Source organism: Gossypium raimondii, chromosome 11 (genome assembly GCF_025698545.1).
Source record: "Gossypium raimondii isolate GPD5lz chromosome 11, ASM2569854v1, whole genome shotgun sequence".
In the NCBI taxonomy this organism is placed as follows: domain Eukaryota; kingdom Viridiplantae; phylum Streptophyta; class Magnoliopsida; order Malvales; family Malvaceae; genus Gossypium; species Gossypium raimondii.
In genome coordinates, this window is record NC_068575.1 from 26520418 (window position 1) to 26538473 (window position 18056).

An 18056-nucleotide genomic window follows, 5' to 3' on the forward strand; every position below is an offset into this window, starting at 1 on the left:
ATACATCACATATCTTCAGAATGATATCTACACATACATCATAGTCACAATCATAACCACATAAATTATCATGTGTTTCACAAAATCACTTAGTTAGAGTCACATACTTGGTGTACATCTTGATAAGTTTTTCAACTCTTCTTGAAAATTAGTGTGCTCATGATTTACTATAATTAAGTTATTAATATAATAAAATAATTATATCACATACAAGGAATAGTAACGATCCCACACATTTTATTAAAGATCCAATCTGCCACAATCCTTTTTAATGATTTCACTTTGATCTAACTCGCAAGACTAATCTAACACATGAGTAACGTTTATTAGTTAGGATCCTTTGAAAATATTTTATCACTTAAAGATCAATTACTAATAGTCTCATCAACACTTACCCCACGATTTTGGACTTTCAAAAAGATGATTTCTAATGCGAACTTAAAGGTCTCCCCTATGATTATCGTTTGGTCCTTCAAATGATATGGAATAGTATTAGTACGATAATAAATAATAAATAATAACATGTAATATTGTCCATATGGCCACTATATCATTCGACCATGATATGAAATCACCAAGAGAATAAGTTTACGATCCAAATAACCTACAACTTTGTTAAATTGGGATGGACAATGAATCGAGAAAGGAATGAGATCGATAAGTTGAGAGATCTAAAAGAATCGTTAGAGCAAAGTGAGTATAAGTTTAATCAATATGAGGAACAGAAAAATAGAGAACGAAAAAAAAGGGAAGAAATTGAACCACCAGCGACGGTGGCGGTCTGGCCGAAAATTGACAGTTGTAACACCCCAAAATAGGGCCTAGAAGTTTTAGGGGTAATTTTTGGAATTTTAGCCTTAGAGTATTCAGAATTTTGAAACATGGTTTATTGGTAATGTTTTTTACTATTGTTTTTAGAAAATTAAATCAATTTCTGAAAATGAGTTTTAAATGCCCTTTAATTTTCAAAATAGGACTGATTTGTAAAAGAGCCAAAACTTACAGTTTTTAAGAGGCAATTAGACTAGATTTTAAAATTCAACATATTAAACCCCCACCTACAGCTTGTTTTCATGTTCGCTTTCTTTATTCAATTGTTTTACCGTCCCACACTCTGCCAAGACTCTTCCATTTGATTTTTTTATAAACTATAGTATCTTGATTTCCATCAACATTCAAGCCTTAAACCTCTATTAAATACCAAGAAAAACACCCAAAATTACCATTGATTTCTCCATTGTCAACCTTGTGAGTTTTTCAGGTTCCTAATCAAATGCTTGATTTTTTGTCAACTAACGTAATGATTCATCTTCTATTAGTTTTAAATATTATCCAGTCCTTAAAACTAAGTTTTTAGCCATTAAATCACATATTTCTAATAAAAGTCAAAAATTGGGTCGTTAATGGTAGATTTCAGGATTTTGGGTAAAAACGTGGTTTCAAAATATTTTTAAAATTTTTTAACATGGTTAAAAGGTTTCTAAACTTAATTTAAATTTTCTTCAAGGATTTCTAAGGATTTAATGAATATTCGTGAAAATAGCCATAAACATGTCAAAAATTTTGATACCATGAATTGCGTATATTTGTATAGTTTAAAGGTTGAGAATTAGTAGTAGGTGAATAATTAGATGAAATAAATCAATTGTAGGTGAAAAGATTAAGTATAGAGGAAGATATTTGAGTTTCAAGTTTGTTAATCGAAATTTTAGCTTCATGAGGAATATAGCTTAGACTTGAGTTTTTGGTTGGTTTAAGTGAGTCTTTAGCTAAATATTGATTGTGTATATTGTGTGGTTATTATATGTGAAGCACTAGAACTGTTGCAACTTTCTTTGAGCAAGGCGAAAGGCAAGGAAAAGCTAGTTTGAGTTTTTAACTTTTCGGTGAAAGCGTAATTGGTGAGTGTATGGAATCGCTGCTAGTATACACAATTCATAGTGTTAATTGGGAGCTTTCGAATCACCTAAACCTCTATCCTAGGTTCCGAGTGTAGGCTTTCTATTTCCCTAGTTTTATTTTTCATAAATTACTTGATTGTGAGAATATTTATAGATTGACTATGATGATGCGATACCGTGGTATGAGACATGTGTGATGACTATTATGAATTGTATTGTGTTGTGGGCATATTAAATATGCTGAACAATCGTGCTGATGTTGTGTTAGCATTATAAATGCGCAGTGAAAGTGTGCAAAAATTGGTAAGGACGTATGTGTTGAATTATGGAATGTAGTGCTAATGTAATAGGATATGTATGTGATAAACTGATTTTAATGCACTCATATGCGGTTGGATACATGATGGCTCAATGAGCATTATTATGGCACTTTAAGTGCAATTAAATTTGAATTCGAGAAGCATGCATTGTGTACAAGTTTGTGAAGTGAATCGATGAATAGGAATAGAGATGATGTGCATTATATCAATAATTAAAATTGTGTAATTGTGGATATTTTGGCCTTGTGACCTTATGAGACCGTTGGATATAGTTGGCATGCTATAGGATTGTGAGTACTCACCTATAAGTGTTTCATGATTTGGGCGTTGAGACCCTGAGACATGATGGAGAGATAAGGGAATGTGAGCTAAGCTCCATTCAACGGGACATGTTTGGTGTGTTGGAAAGTGTTAGCTTTATGCTTCACTTTTGGGATATGTTCAACTCTATGAGTCATTTGGCGTGTTTGAGATCCATGTATCTGATGTGTGGTGATAGAGCCCACTTTTATGTTTCATAGCCTCAAGTGCTAAATTATCTTAAAATATATATATGTGTAATGTGTTGTATGCCTAAATGAGTATGTGGTTGCTATGCAAGTTATCGTTTAAATGTGAGTTTATTTGTTGTGGTAATACAATGTGAGATGGACGCTTAAACATGCGAATAATATGCTAAATGAGATGATTTAAGTCTCATGAAAATGTTAGTATGTTCTCATAGTAAATTGCGTATGTAACTGTAGTTTGGATCATTTCCATTTAAGTTGTGAATGCATTTGAATATATAAGGTAGACTTGTGGGTTATTAAAGCATGTATACGTTGTTTAGTCTTGATGAATTTTTGTTAAATGAATTATATATAAGTCAGTTGAGTGTAATTGTATGTAGGAGTATATGTTAGTTTTATGACTTAATGAAACGTGAATATGTTTTTTTGTCTTGATTAGAATATGGTTGTGAATGTGTTGTAGTATGCTCTTGTTTAACCTTTGATATTGTGGTTATTCTAAGCGTTCATTGAGCTGGTTAAGCTAACCCACTTCTTCTTAAATCATTGCAAATTAGTTGTGCGTCAGTGTGAGCAATGTAGTTCCAATGGGTGATCCAAGCAAGTCCTTTTCCATTATTTCGTAGGTGTTATTGTTAATTGTTTATATTTTGGGAAAATAAAGACAATCTAGTAGAATTGTTGCATGAGTTTTACCATGATATTTTGGATGTTTCCATAGTTTATTTGTTCTCAAGACTTAAAGGTTTGAATCATGATACGTTTATTATTTCTCGGACTTATTATCAATGTTTGAAATTGTGACTATATTCATTTTGACGTTTATTTGATATGGTAAAACATGCATGTTGAATAGATTCGTGTTGGAATGGTTTACAGGCTGAAATATGCTGAATTTTTACTATTTGGAGCAGAGGTATCGATATTCGTGTTTAAACAACAATACATTTGTGATTTTGAAATGTACAGAGAGATAGTAACATAATATGGCAACGATACCCTATCATGAGTATCTATACTCGCGGTAGAAATAACGATACTTTGGCAGAGTTATCGATAATTTTTGATAGTATGAATTTAGTCGAGAAACAGAAGACTGATTTGGTACTGATTTTGCAAATGGTATCAATGCATCGATACCCTTGTCCTAGTATTTATACCTCCGTGATTGTCTTGGAAATTTTTTCTAATTGGAGCTTATGCATGTCTAACTATTATTACAAGACTATTTGATGTATGTTTAGCATGTAACAATGATGTTAAAGAGTATGATTAACTTAACACTTATAAGAATACTAAAATGGGAGACATATCGTTTAAAATGAGCTTTTACTTGTTGTGTATGACACAAGATGGTGGTGTGGCCTCTTGATATTTGGGCTTGGCAACCAGACAGGTATAGGGTGTTACAGCGGTGGCTCGACGATGGTCCGGTAACGAGGGAGTGGTAGTCCGACGATGGTTGAAGAAAAGGAACTAAATGGTTTTGGAAACACGAAAATATAAACACTTTTTCATGCAACTTCGTAGTAATTCTTGTCGAAAAATATATAATAATTATACATTAATTAAATTGTACTTAATTTATTAACATGTTGAATTTTAATTAATTTTATAATAATTTTTTATTAATTTTGATTTATTTTCGATAGATTCGCACAAAGGGCTTAAATAGGCTCGGTAGACACTACTAGAAGTGCAAAACTGAGAAGCGATTTTGAAGCATCGAGGCGAATTAAATTTTTAGCCTAAGACGGTCCAAATTACGAATATTAATTAATAATATAATTAATTTTAATTTTAATATAATTTATTTTGGGTTAAATAATTATTGCTAATTAATTACGAAAGGAGGCCCAATTGTGCTAAACTGAAAAGACCGATCCAACTGAGCAATGGGCTGCCCAAAACTGGCCCACATGATAACCCAATCAGCTTATTTAGCTGATTATTTGGCTGGTAAAATAGCCCTTGAAGCTTCCTTAAAATTGCATTCAAACCCCTCTACTATTCATGCCTTCCTAGATTTGCCTCTAGCTAAATATAACAAGTTTGAAACCTTCAAAGTTGCCACATGTGTGGCAGCCATGGGGGGAGTCTATGGCTGCTAATTATTTCTATTTTTAGCAGCCTCTCCAAACTATAAATACCCCCCTTGGCTGCTCATTTCAAACACATCTCAAACCCTCTCATCCTTTCACTTCTCTCTCACTTTCTCTTTTCAAACCCTTTCTTTTGTTCTTCATTTTCTTCCCCATTCCCTTGCCAATTTCACCTCTTGAAAAAGAGCCCTTCAACCACCATTTGAAGCATAATTCAAGTGTTTATGGAAGCATCGGATCAACAAGAGCAAGCGGAGAAGGAGGAGAGGAGCAAACTAGTCAAGCCTCGAAGAAACACCGGATTTCATTGTTGTTGTTATGAGAATGCTATGAATATTTGTGATGTTGTTATGTTTAATTTAATTAATATGGCTTAAATTTAATTCATGTTAGGTTGATTGCATTTCGTCCACTTAATTTAATAAAATTGTGTTTGTGTTGTTATAGGCCCTAGTAAGATGTTTGATTAAGTAAAACCATGACTAAGTTATTCTTGTATTACAATTGTAAGGTAACTAATGGATTAATTATTTAAACGGATTTAAATTGTAATTAATTGACACAATACTTAATTAGTGCATGTTTAATCATCTAAGGTAGCCGAGGATTAAATTAGCAACGGTATCTAATGATACATTAGCCTTGCATAACTTGCAATATTATTGTGATTAAACTGTTTCAAGGTAGAATACATTGTTACCTCACGAAATCTTTTATATGCTTATGAGATTGCATTAATTGTTTGAATTGGCATTGAGATATGTACGAGAGATTATTTTCAATTTCATAAGTATGTATGTGCATTAACGCATTTTCTTATTAAAATGTGTTTAATTGGTTGAATTGACATAGAGATATAGTCAAGAGATAAATGAACTTTGGTAAGTGAGTAAGTTCATAAGTTAGCAAATTACCAAGTTGATGTGAATTTATTCGTAACAACATGAACATGAGTTTCGTAATTCTAAGTTAAAAAATGAAAATAATCTAACACAATTATGTCATCTTGATTAAAATCATCTTTTCAAATCGTGCATTGGAACTTTTATTTTCTCATTATTTATTTTCCAAAGAAGGACCGAAGATATGAATTTCAAAAATCCAAACCAAAAACCAGGAGGAACATTCACTTATAATAGTCACAATCTGATCATTATTGCTGATGATAGAAACTGTGCCATTCGATAATATGCCATTCCTCTATTCAACGAGCTCAATCTGAGTATTAGGAGACTGAAATCGAGGCACCACAATTTGAGCTCAAGCAAGTCATGTTCCAAATATTACAAAATATGGGTCAATTAAGTGGATTCCTACTGACGATCCACATCTTCATCTTCGGCTATTCATGGAAGTGAGTGACTCATTTAAACTAGTCAGGGTGACTGAGAACGCCTTGAGACTGAGATTATTTCCATACTTCTTAAGAGAGAGAGCACGAGTGTGGTTGAACTCCCTATCGTCTGATTCCATAACTACATGGCAAGAGTTGGTTGAACGTTTCTTAATAAAATATTTCCCTCCATCTTTAACCGTCAAGATCCGAAATGAAATCACTTTATTTCAGCAACTTAATAAATAATCCTTATATGAGGCATGGGAACGGTTCAAGGAGTTATTACAAAAGTGCCCTCTTCACGGCATTCTTTACTGTGTTCAAATGGAGACATTCTATATTGGTCTCAATATTCATACTAGAACAATGGTGGATGCTTCGGCAAATGGAACCCTTCTTTCTAAGTCTTATTACAATGCTTACGAGATTGTTGAAAGAATTTTCAGCAATAACTATCAGTGGCCAACCAACTAAGCAACCTCATAAAGACGAATAGCAAGAGTACAAGAAGCAGACACACTTGCTTCTTTAGCAGCCCAGGTATCATCTATGTCTTCTATGCTGAAGAGCATAATTGTTAATGGTTTCAATGGTAATCTATTAGGTCAACAGCTGAACCAGTTCGAGAATATTTCTTGTGAATACTGTGGAGATGGCCGTTTCTTTGAAAATTTCCCATTGAATCATGAGTCAATTTATTAGAGGGGAAATCAGAATTGGAATGGTCCGCAATCAAATTTTTACAACTCTTCATGGCAGAATCATCCAATTTCTCTATTGAGTAATCAATGGGTGGACCATAGCGACTCTGTTATGCCATTTTGACCAAATTATCTGTTGGAATATTCTCAACAAGTGCAACAATGTAACACCCCTAACCCGAATCCATCGTATGAACAGGGTTACAAAGTGTTACCAAATTTTACAATTTAAACAGACAAAAAATTCAAACATTTCATAACATATAGCATTCATGTCAGAAACCAATCATAATCATGCATATTGTTCCTAATACGAGCCCTCGAGGCCCAAAATACACCTTAGAAAAAAATCGGGACTAAATTGGAAACACAAAAAAATATTTCAGAAACATTTAAAATTTTCAAAGCTGCAGGGGGATCACACAGCTGTGTGGCCAGGCCTTGTGATTCACATGGCGAAGAGACACACCCGTGTCTTAGGCTGTGTGGGCATTCAAAATAGGGACACACGACCATGTCTCAGCCCGTGTCCGTGCCCGTGCAACTCACTGACTTGTGCCATACGGCCAAGCCACACGCCTGTGTGCTAGGCCGTGTGGGCATATTGACTTGCACTCTTTAAAAGATATGGGGGATACACAGCCGTGTCACCTAGACATGTGTCACACACACCCGAGATACACACCCGTGTCTCTACCCATGTGGACGAAAATAGGTCATTTTCAAAGCCACATTTCTCACCGAAAAATGATATCAACCTATTCTGAAAAATGCACATATATGCTAGCTATAATAAAACATCCAAAACAAACATAAGCAAGCTTTAAACATGTACTATAACCACATACAACCAGTATGCCCTTAGGCACCTCAAATGACAATTTAAAAACATGTCAACCATGTATCCAAACTTACCTAAATAACCAAATACATATATGCATAATTGTACCAAAACCTATCATGTAGGTCACATATCAAGCTCAACCTTTTTCTACCCAAAATACCAATTCATAATGTAAATCATTTTGCATCATTTCATTTCACTTAACTTACTTACCAAAACCTACCAATATTTCCAAATGGTATCAAAAATAAAATTCTAACTAACATCACTATACCTATAAGTTTTCCGTAACAAAGCACTAAATCACACCAAGGTATATACCATATTTTATATGCATATTCAAACCACATTTTACTTTTCATCATTCTACCATATCAAACACACATCAAATATGATAAGGCCACATATATATTCACATCAAATTATACCAAACACAAGCCAAATAAGTGGCTAATCTCAACAAAACACTTATATGCCAACATTGGCCAAATTAACCTATACATGCCATTATAACTGTAATTAATTAACCAAAAGTACCAAAAGAGCTGATGGATAGTGTGATATAGCTTCGACAAGCTTCCAACCCGAACGAGCTTTTGAATCACTATAAAACACAAAAAATAACATAGAGTAAGTTTTTAAGCTTAGTAAGTTCGTATAAAAAAGAAATTAACTTACCATTAGTCACATTTAAGGTAAGCATACAAAACATATCCAACTTAATTTGGCCAAAAGCCTAAACACATATCCTCAACAACCATGTTAGTCATGTAATTCATATAATATCAAGAAACATGTATGAATTCAATAATAATCAAACTTCCATGTACATATAATTTTCACTTCATTTAATTATATATCATGTAAAAATCATTTTCATATTTCTCAAGTAAATACATGTAGTAGTTTGTATTGAACTCATGCAATCTTATAATAGAACAGTGCCCGTTGAACCATTTAGAATATTGTTGGATACGCTGGTAGTATACACGAGGTGTACTGAACTATAATCTATCAAGTCATGTACATGTATGCTCATACGATTTGTAAATGGTAAGCTCATTCGAGCTGAATAACGGTAAGCTCATATGAGCTGAGTATCGATAACCCTAATGACATGTCATTTGTATCCTACGAATTCCTAAGGTTCAAATGGGGCTCAATAATCGTCATACTTCATCAAATATACGATCAGTATTCATATATGATGATTACACACTTCACAAACATATAATCCAATTGAAAACATATAATTGTACAATTTAATTACACGAACTTACCTCGACGAGTGTACGTAGATATGGAGGCGACTAATTCGAGATTTTCTCTTTGCCTCAATCTAACTTTGTATGAGGTCTAACCGGATCTATATGAATGAATTTAACTCAATTCAATACAATTCATGTTCAATATAGTCCAACACACTTGTTGGGAAAATTACCATTTTGCCCCTATACTTTTAATTCTTTGCAATTTAGTCTCTAAGCTCGAGAAATGAAATTCATTCAATTTTATCCTTGCCCAAGACTAGCCAAATTATAAACATATATATAGAAGCCCATATATTTCACAAATTCACAATTTTACTACACAATTTATCACATTTTTCAATCTAATCCCTAATTGGTAATTTCTTCAAAAATTCCTTTACAAAAGTTGTTTATCCACCAACAACCATTCATTTTCTAACATTAAAATTTAAATCGCTAACATATTCATTAATGGAAAAACTCAAATACTTTAACAGTTTCTCAAATTAGTCCCTGGGTTAGCTAGATTAAGCTACAAAGATTCCAGAAACATAGAAATCATTAAAAACGAGACAAAAATCACTTACCAATTGCACACACAGCTTGGCCGAATGTGAAGGATGGAAAAATGGCTTCTTTTGGCTTAAAAATCGATTGAGGAAGATGATATCAAATGATATTTTAATTTGGCTTTAATTATTATAACCTTAATTACATAATTACCTATTCAACCTCTTAGAACATTAATAATTACACTTATACCAAGCCATGTACATCCACTATCACTATTATATGGTCAATTACCATATAAGGACCTCCACATTTAAGTGTCATAGCTATTTAATACATTTAGCTATTAGAACCCAACTTTTGTACTTTACGCCATTTAGTCATTTTTATCAAATTGAGCATGTAAATAGTAAAATTTCTTAATGAAATTTTTATACGGTATTTTTATAATACTGTAGGCAATAAAATACTAATAAAATAAAATTTCCAACTTCAAATTTGTGGTCACAAAACCACTATTCTGATTTCACTGAAAATAGGTTGTTATAAACAACCCCACCAATTGAATCTTCAAGTTGTCTTGAGAATCTGCTGAAGGTATACATAGCAAAGAATGATACCACTTTAAGAAATCTAGAGAATCAAATGGGTTAGCTAACCAATGAACTTCGAAATAAACCCCAAGGTATTTGGCCAAGTGACACAAAAATCTAAGAATTTTAGGCAAAGAACATTACAAAGCAATCACTTTAACAAGTGGAAACACACTAGAGCCCAAGGTGGTTAAGGTTCAAGATGAACCTATTGTAGCTCAAGACAAAGAGGAATTTCAACCGAGTGTTGAAACTCCTATTTCACAGAAGTTAGATTTAGTGATCATTGATGAGGTAAACTCTAAACCAGCTAGTTCTGATTATCTAACACCCTTGACGGATGTAGAAAAATTTCCACAGAAGAGTTGTTCGGTTACAGCTAAGATTCCACCACTACCATATCATCAACGATTCCAGAAGCAGAAAAATGATACTGAGTTGAAAGAAATCTTTGATGACGAGGTGAATTTTAATGACTTCGATACTGCTAAATCCCCAGATATAGTTGAAGACTGCTCTGCTTTTCCAAGATGGAATCACTGGCTTTTACAGAATTAGAGCTCAATTCTTTAGACGATTTGTTAGAACACATTCTACTTGAGGGTTCACCAAGTGATGACAAAGAAAAGGAATACTTGGCTTGGTTAGAAGCTAATTCGAAGGAATTCACTCAAAAAGTTCCACTCGAATAATTAGAGTTATTATCTAAGGAGTATACGCAACCAAAGTCGTCCATTGAAGAGCCAGCTAAATTGGAACTGGAGATTTTGTCTCCTCATTTTAGATATGACTATTTGGGTCAGTCTTCAACTTTACCTGTCATTATTTCATTTGAGTTCACAAAAGATCAAGAAGAAGAGGCACTTGTGATTTTGGAAAGGCACAATAAGGGTACTAGATGGATTATTTCATATATTCGAGTCATGGGTTGGAGGATTTGTAAGAATTACAGGAAGTTAAACAAGACCATCAGGAAAGATTATTCTGGTTTTTTTTTCCCTAATAAGATGTTGGACAGATTTGATGGGAAAGAATAAGATTACTTCGTAGATGGTTATGGTTGGTATGAAAAATGGCCATTTGAAACCACTATGGTCAATGACAATCCTGAATAAAATGGAGGGAGTTCTCATCACTTTCTCTATCGTTATTTTACATTTTTAGTTTTTTTTCTCATTTGAATAAAATGGTAGACTTAGGTAAAATTTTCTTTGGTTCATTACATTAATTAAAACTCTTTCTAGGAGATTGGGACTTAAGCAGAACCATCTGTGACCCTTCTAGTCTTTCCTGGGAGTTTGATTTAATGTAATTTTTTGAAAATATTTTTCTAAATAGGCCGAAGAATTTAAGTATTTGATTTAAGTATTTTTCAACTTTTAACCCAATCACTAATTTCTTTGAGTATTTTTTAGTTTACTTTCAATACAAGAGATTAGGATCCAAAAAGGAGTTGCCATTAGGCTTAAGATACTACTAGGAAGGGAAATATTCAACCCTTTTTCGGACAAACCTATAGTCCTTATGTTGCTCCACCGCCACTCCCAAGTAGCCCAATAGTGCATCTCACTTAACCCCTTAATGTTGCAGCCTTTAACTCCCTAAATCACCACCCGAAACACCTTTATTCGAAGTCACCAACTACCACAACTAAATTATCCTTAAAACCACCACCCTCTTGAACTCTAAACCTTACCCTTAGCTTCTCACCCACCTGCCCAAAACTAAAACCACCCTTAACAGATTTTCTAAGTTCGACACTGAGAGTCCCTTCATCTAGCACCATTCCACGAAGTGAACAGTTTGATATAATGGCTATGCTACACATGCAGTTGTAGCAACAAGATTACTAGAGATACTAAAATATACGGGATGACTCAATCAGATATGCATTTAAAACATATATTTCATAACCCGTTTGTTTTTGTGCCTGAATTTCCAAACTTTATACTCGAACCATGGACTCCAATGTCAAGGAAGGAAAAAGATAAGTCATATTTTGAGGGGTCTGCAAATAAATAAAAAAGGGGGGATCTTTACCTTATGCTATTTTCTTTCCTAGGTTATGCTAGGATTAGGTTCTATTAGGATTTTTATTTGTCACATAATAAAACAAGAGGTGGAAATCATAAATAAAAATGAACAAGTTGCAAAGTACAAAGTGTGGCAATGGATATATACATGTCTAGAATTGGATCTAGAGAGAGCTTGGTACTTAAGCAGTCAAATTCACTCACCTTCTCTTTTCTAGAATCCTACCTGGTGTATAGCATCTATTCACTTTTAAATAATGAGGACAATGTTCATCTTAAGTAGGGGGATTGAAAAATTGAAATTATTTCCTCTCAGAATAAATTTTCCTTTTAATTATGGTTAGGTTATATTTTGTTCAAAATTTGAATTTTTGTTAAGTATGCTAAACTTCAGTATGAATAAAGTTCTATTGTTCCAAGAATTGTTATGTTAGTTGAATTATTACATAAATGTACTCTTAATAAATTATGTAAATCATACCATAATATTTTAGTTCCTTAGGAAAGCTAGGCATGCATGAAAGTTTAAGTCTCTAGAATTGACTTAGTAATTTCTTGAGGCGAAATCCTAGGAAGCATGGAATGTTGAAAATGATTTAGGAAAAATTTTGTTTGGGCCATTTGAGCCTTTCAAGCTAACCTTAATGAATTTTTATCCTTTGAAACCCAATTAAGACTATATGGCCTAATTTTATTTGATCCTTTATAATATTTAGCCATCACTTTTCTCTTAATTATTTTTAAATTGTCCCAAACACTAGACTTAGTACTATTCAGGATATTCTTTGAAAATAAGTTTAGGGGGGTTGAAAGAAGTATCAAATGCTCAAAAAATTATAGTACACACATGATAGCACTAGAAAGAACATAGGTTTTCCTCTTTACTTATTGGTTAAATTGTTCCTATTTAGTTATCCTTAGCATATATTTTAGCATTTTCAGTTTAGTAAATTGTATTTTATAACTCAGTAAATCCTAGCCTATTTTATCATTAATTTTGTTATCTTTTTGCATTAATGTCGCTGCATGAGTTAATTCTCGATTGCGTCCAGAATTGTTGCTGCACCTGACAGCTGCCCATATAAAACTAAAAATGCGTGAGCTGTCCAGTCTGGTATAACCAACTTGTATGTACAAGGACAGATTAATTCTGAGGAAATGACACCTATACAGTTGGAGGAGGACATAAAAGGTTAACGTGAGAAGAAAAATAAAGGGGGAGAGCTTTTTGTTGACCATAATCTTTCTCATCCTACCTTGAAGCTTGCGGCTATGGCAGCTTAAGCCTCTCATGGGTGTGCCAACGTGAAAATTGATGCAAATTAGCTTATGACGAGGAGACTTAAGTGCGAGACAAGAGGGAATAGAGAGATCCATTCGAGTTGTCTAGGAGTAGTATTCACCACTCGATTCTTTCTTATTTCATTCTAAATGGTAGTCATTACTCTCTGTTTTCTGTTTGTATAGAAGTACGCATGAATTCTTGGTTAAATGTTATCTTATTCAATCTTTTTTTTATTGTTTAATCTTGGGGTTTGAATGTTTCTTAACACGGAATTGTTATTGCAGTCACTGACACAGGGAAGTGCAGTGACAATTTTAGCCAACAAGCATTACAACAGAGGTTGAATGAGGATTAGAGGAATTTAGTCCACTTGTTCTTAACAGTGCCATATTGCCATCATCGGAAGGTGGGGTTAATGTGCATGTTTAAGTCTCAGATTAAATAGAGGAGTGACGCTTGGTAAGATATACATTGAAATTTATTGCCTCAACAATCACCTATCCATTTATACCTTGTGAGCACTTAGTATTTTGTTGAAGATTCATGTTGGGGATCCCAGTTTATCATTATCATATTCTATTTTATTGTTTTTCAAGTTGTTGCTCTGACAACTATCCTCACAATTTATCTCATTACTATCTAGTTATTACACCGACTTTAATAGACAAAAGACAACCATCCTTATGGGATCGATACCCGACAAACTCACATCTTTCTACTATACTTGCAACGACAGTGTACGCTTACACATTATTGTTGTGACGTTAAACAGCCGATCAAGTTTTTGGTGTCGTTGTTAAGGATGGTGTTTGTTTGATGTTTATTTTTATTTTTGTGTGTTTTTGTACTTTATTTTTCTTATATAATATTTAGTATTCACTAACTGGTTTTTCTTTGTTTTTGTTTCTTCAACTTTATTTTAGGTCTTTTATGACCCGGAGCAAGTTAGATTTTCTTGCCAGTTTTGATCCAGAAATTGAAAAGATTGTTCGGAGTATACTTCAATGACAAAGAGATATGGCTCTACCAAGGGACAATGCAGCCATACCCCTGATGCAACAACAAAATGTTAATAACCCATTGTTGCCGCAAGATGCTCATATAAAAATAGGACTATACGAGATTTTGTAGTACCTGTCTTGGATGATTTACAGCCGGGAGTTGTTAGGCCAGCAATCCAAGTTGGGAATTTTGAACTCAAGCTAGAAATGTTTCAAATGCTGAATTCTAATGGACAATATGCTGGACTGCCACATAAAGATGCTAGAGAGCATCTTAAATCCTTTTTATTGATTTGTGCTTCCCTTAGTCAACAAGGCGTTCCTGATGATGCCTTGAAGATGCAATTATTTCCTTATTTCTTATAGGGAAGAGCCCATACTTGGTTTTTTAGGTAACCTGTCGAATCAATTACATCTTGGGATGTATTAGGAACATAGTTTGTTTTGTGATTTAACCCGCCAATAATGAATGCTCGTCTTCGAAATGATATTACTGCTTATCAGCAGCTGGATGATGAATATCATAACACCACCTGGGAATGTTATAAATCTTTACTTTGACATTGTCCCATGCACAACATTCAATTAGAAACACAAATTGAGATTTTTTTATAATGGGATGAATTCACATACGAGGAATCTTGTCGATGCATCAAAATGTTTATCAATACCTTATCTCTAGAGCTGCACAAGCAAACGCTACTCCAGGAGTGATTGAATTGGATACAATAATCGCACTAAGTGCTCAAGTTTCTTCTCTCACAAACATGATTAAAAATATGCAAGGGACTAGTGGCGTTGCACCTATACAAGTCACTCAGCAAGTTGATGTTCCTAATTTTTGTTGTAAGATTTGTAGTGACAACCATAGCTATGAAGATTGGCCACAACATGCAGAGAATGCCTGTTATATTAGAAACATCCGCAAAAATTCTTATGGTAACTCTTACAACAACTCTGCATGCAACCAACCATTTTGGGGAACTCAGAATGCTGGACAAAATGCTGTGACATTCAGATATGGGAATACATCTACTCAGGGCAATTATAATCCAAGATAAAGGAACTAAAATCAACAACAGTAGAACTACAATCAGTACATTTAGATGCATCCACAACAAGGCCAGACACATCCACACCAAAATTTGATGCAACCATAACACTCTTCAATACCGAATCAGCATGTTCAAGGACATCGATAGCAACCGTACACTCTAGCTTCTACTTCTGACCCATTAGCAACTCTTGAGGCATTAACGCGGGAGCATATTACTCACACAGAAGCTATCGTACAAGGGAATTCATCTTCCATTCAAGCTTTAGAGGCACGATTATGACAACTTGCTTCAAATCTGAATAACCACCAGGCTCATTACCTAGTGACACGAAAAATCCCAGTCCGAGGGGGAAAGAACATTGTAAGACAATCACTTTTAGGAGTGGTAAACAAAATGGCGAACCATTTATAGACTCTACTGTAGCACCTCAAGATACGGATGGAGTGATCACTAGTGAGAAGGTTGAATCTGAAGAGTTTGTCGATGCAACAAACAAAGAAGTTCCACAAATTGTTACTCATATGCCTAATGTCTAACCTTTGAAACTTTTGACACAATCAAAGGTGTCAACGCAAGTAGATGTATCTCTACCTTTACCTTTCCCACAAAGAAACTTTTGACGCAATCAAAGGTGTCAACGCAAGCAAATTTATCTCTACCTTTACCTTTCCCACAATAATTCAGGAAGAATGAACATGACAAGCAATATCAGTAGTTCCTGGACACACTAAAGCAACTGCAGATCAGCATTCCTTTAGTAGATGCTCTGGTAAATATTTTGAGTTATGGGAAATTTATGAAAGACCTCTTGTCCAAGAAGAAGAAGCTCACTGATATTGAAATTGTTGCAATCACAGAAGGCTATAGTGTTGTTTTGACAAACAAGTTTCCCCCTAAATTGAAAGATCCTGGGAGCTTTACCATCCCATTTTCTATTGGCAATAATTATTTGGGCAAGGCTTCATGCGACTTGAGAGATAGCATTAACCTAACACCACTATCTACTTTCAAAAAGTTGGGAATTGGTCACATGAAACCTACTGCAGTGACATTACAACTAGCTGATCATAGATGTCTTAGTTTGTGTGGATAAATTCATTTTTTTGGCTGATTTTATTATATTTGACTGCGAGACAGACAAAGAGGTTACCATAATCTTGACACAACCATTCTTAGCCATCGGCTCAACTCTTCTTGATGTTTACAAAGGGGAACTAACCATGCGACTTAATGACGGGCATCTATTAAAGAAGCTCCTACTCTAGAATTGAAACCACTACCTCCTCATCTTAAATATGTCTTTTTGGGTGATCACAATACTTCCTCAGTTATTGTCTCTGTAACACTAGATGTAACTCAAGAAGAGAAGTTGGTCCATATTCTCAAGCAACATAAACAAGCTATTGCTTGGAGTATTGTCGATATTCAGGGTATTAGTCCTTCTTTTTGCATGTACAAGATCAAGTTGGAAGATGAAGGAAAGTAATTGATTAAACAACAAAGAAGATTAAACGAGAAGATGAAGAAAGTTGTCAAGAAGGAAATCATAAAATGGCTGGATGTTGGAATACCCAATTCCTGATAGCAATCGGGTAAGTCAAGTGCAATGCGTACCTAAAAAGAGTCGCATCACTTTGGTTCACAATAATAAGGACAAATTAATTTCTACACACATTCCCATGGGATGGCGAATTTGTATGGATTATCACAAATGAAATACGGCCACAAAGAAGGATCAGTTCCCACTTTCTTTCATTGACCAAATACTGTATCGGCTTATTAGAAAGGCCTATTATTGCATTTTAGATGGCTATTCTAGGTACAATCAAATTGGTATTGCACCAGAGGATTAGGAGAAAGCAACCTTCACCTGCCCCTTTGGTACTTTCGCTTTTCGTTGTATGCCTTTTGGTCTTTACAATGCACTAGCCACATTTCAAAGGTGCATGATGGGAATATTCTCAGATATGATCGAAGACTCTTTAGAGGTTTTTATGGATGATTTCTTAGTCTATGGGAATGATTTTGATCATTGCGCTGACAATTTGGATAAAGTTTTGAAGTGATGTGAGGACACACATCTTGTCCTGAATTAGGAAAAATGTCATTTCATGGCAAGTGAAGGCATTGTGTTAGGCTATCGCATCTCTAGTGAAGGGATTCAAGTAAACAAAGCTAAGGTGGAAATCATTGAGAAATTACCTCCACCAACAAACGTGAAAGGTATTCGCAGTTTTCTTGGACATGCGAGGTTTTACCGAAGGTTTATTAGAGATTTTTTGAAAATTGCAAAGCCCTTATGCTCATTACTAGAATAGAATCGAAAATTATTCTTTGACAATGCTTGTTTGGATACCTTTATTCAGTTAAAAAAGCAGCTAGTGAATGCACCCATTGTCGTTGCACCAGATTGATCTCAACCTTTTGAAGTTATGTGCGATGCACGTGACTTTTCTGTGGGTGCGATTCTAGGACAATGAAAGGGAAAACTATTTCACGCCATCTATTATGCTAGCAAAACTCTTACAGAGGCTCAATTCAATTATACCACCATAGAGAAAGAATTTTTGGCTGTAGTCTTTGCTTTCAACAAGTTTTGTTCCTATCTTA

General features: G+C 34.3%; 1 non-coding gene across 1 annotated transcript; it reads right to left on the reverse strand.

Annotated features, from left to right (window-relative positions):
- Positions 1-6372: 6372 nt before the first annotated feature.
- LOC128035169 (small nucleolar RNA R71) lies at positions 6373-6479 on the reverse strand. Its single transcript, XR_008191570.1, has one exon. It is a non-coding gene; the product is annotated as a small nucleolar RNA R71 (small nucleolar RNA).
- Between the last annotated feature and the right edge of the window lie 11577 nt (positions 6480-18056).